The sequence below is a fragment of the Arachis duranensis genome, chromosome 4 (genome assembly GCF_000817695.3).
Source record: "Arachis duranensis cultivar V14167 chromosome 4, aradu.V14167.gnm2.J7QH, whole genome shotgun sequence".
Lineage (NCBI taxonomy): Eukaryota > Viridiplantae > Streptophyta > Magnoliopsida > Fabales > Fabaceae > Arachis > Arachis duranensis.
In genome coordinates this window covers 15,474,919-15,477,370 of record NC_029775.3, presented here as the reverse complement: position 1 = coordinate 15,477,370, position 2,452 = coordinate 15,474,919, and the positions used below count along the sequence as shown (strand labels likewise).

The following is a 2,452-nucleotide window of genomic DNA, read 5'->3' as shown; positions in this document are numbered from 1 at the left end:
ATACATAAGTATCTCTATCTTTATCTTTATGTTTTATTCATATATCATCTATACCCATTTGAGTCCGCCTGACTAAGATTTACAAGGTGACCATAACTTGCTTCATACCAACAATCTCCGTGGGATCGACCCTTACTCGCGTAAGGTTTATTACTTGGACGATCCAGTGCACTTGCTGGTTAGTTGTGCGGAGTTGTGATAGAGAGTTGAGATTGGAATGGCGTACCATTGTTTTGTGTATGGACAACTGACGGTTCATCTTGTTGCTTAGATTAGGTAATTTTTTTTAGAATTTTTTAAAAATGAATTCTAGAGTTTCATGATGATCTGTTGAAATCTGGCTGGCTGAGAAGCCATGTCTAATCTTATTGGACCGAGGTTTCAACTGATCATCACAAGAGCTTGTTGATTTCTATCAATCTTGCTATTGGAGCAATGATCTGCTAAGGCTTGGCTGGCCATTGGCCATGTCTAGTGTTTTGGACCGGAGCTTTCTTTGAAAGCTTGGTTGGCTATGAAGCCATGTCTAATTCCTGGACCGGAGTCTTAGACTAGCATTGCAATGATTCCTGGAATCCAAATTAAGAATTCTGAAACCTTTATTTTCTATTTTCATATAATTTTTGAAAAAGCACAAAAAAAATTACAAAATCATAAAAAACCAAAAAAGATTTTATGTTTCTTGTTTGAGTCTAGTGTCTAATTTTAAGTTTGGTGTCTTGCATGCATTGTTTATTTGATCTTGGTTCTATTTTCAAGTCAATAGTACAGGGAACTGAAGATTCAGAACATGCAGCAGAGGAATTACACAGAAAAAGCTGGGCGTTCAAAACGCCCAGTGAAGAAGGACAGACTGGCGTTTAAACACCAGCCAGGGTGCCTGGTTGGGCGTTTAACGCCCAAAAGGGTAGTGGTTTGGGCGTTAAACGCCAGAATGTGCACCATTCTGGGCGTTTAACGCCAGGATGGCACAAGAGGGAAGATTCTGTTTTTAATTCAAATTTTTTTCAAGTTTTCAAAGTTTTTCAAAATCAAATCTTTTTCAAATCATATCTTTTCAATCAAATCTTTTTCAAAATCAATTTCTTTCCTTTTTCAAAGATACTTGCTAACAATTAATGATTTGATTGAACATTGTAAGTATGTTGCCTTTTCTGTTGAGAAAGGTTTAATGTTTGAATCATATCTTTTCTTGATTAGCCAAGTCATTAATTTTAAAATCAAATCTTTTTAAATTGTTTTTCAAATCATATCTTTTCAATCATATCTTTTTAAAACCATGACTTCTCAATCATATCTTTTTAATCACATCTTTTTCAAAACAGTTTTTAATCATATCTTTTTGATTTCTAATTTCAAAATCTTTTTCAAAAATGACTTGATTTTTTTCCCACTCTTGATTTTCGAAAATCAATTAAAGTTTTTTTCAAAATGTTTTTAAAATCTTTTTAATTTAGTTTTCGAAATTTCTTCCCCTCTTCTTACATCCTTCTATTTATGGAATACCACTCCTTCTCAATGCACAATTCGAACCCTATCTGATTAAGTTCGAATTCTTCTACCTCTTCCTTCTAATTTTCTTCTTCTCTGACACCTCAAGGAATCTCTATACTGTGACATAGAGGATTCCACATTTTCTTGTTCTCTTCTCTTTCATATGAGCAGGAACAAAGACAAAGGCATTCTTGTTGAAGCTGACCCTGAACCTGAAAGGACCTTGAAGCGAAAGCTAAGAGAAGCTAAGGCACAACTCTCTGTAGAGGACCTAACAGAAATCTTCAAAGAAGAAGAACCCATGGCAGCCGAAAACAACAACAATGCAAGGAAGGTGCTGGGTGACTTTACTGCACCTACTCCCGACTTCTATGGGAGAAGCATCTCTATCCTTGCCATTGGAGCAAACAACTTTGAGCTTAAGCCTCAATTAGTTTCTCTAATGCAACAGAATTGCAAGTTCCATGGACTTCCATTGGAAGATCCTCATCAGTTCTTAGCTGAATTCTTGCAAATCTGTGACACTGTCAAGACTAATGGGGTTGACCCTGAGGTCTACAGACTTATGCTATTCCCTTTTGCTGTAAGAGACAGAGCTAGGACATGGTTGGACTCACAACCTAAGGAAAGCCTGGACTCATGGGAAAAGCTAGTCAATGCCTTCTTGGCAAAGTTCTTTCCACCTCAAAAACTGAGTAAGCTTAGAGTGGAAGTCCAAACCTTCAGACAGAAGGATGGAGAATCCCTCTATGAAGCTTGGGAAAGATACAAACAATTGATCAGAAAATGTCCTTCTGACATGCTTTCTGAATGGAGCATCATAGGTATCTTCTATGATGGTCTCTCTGAACTATCCAAGATGTCTTTGGATAGCTCTGTGATGAGCGGATAATTTGTATGCTTTTTGGCATTGTTTTTAGTATGTTTTTAGTATAATCTAGTTAGTTTTTAGTATGTT

General features: G+C 36.4%; 1 non-coding gene across 1 annotated transcript; it reads right to left on the bottom strand.

Annotated features, from left to right (window-relative positions):
- Positions 1-2,191: 2,191 nt before the first annotated feature.
- LOC127747015 (small nucleolar RNA R71) lies at positions 2,192-2,299 on the bottom strand. The gene has a single exon (XR_008008820.1). It is a non-coding gene; the product is annotated as a small nucleolar RNA R71 (small nucleolar RNA).
- Positions 2,300-2,452: the final 153 nt, after the last annotated feature.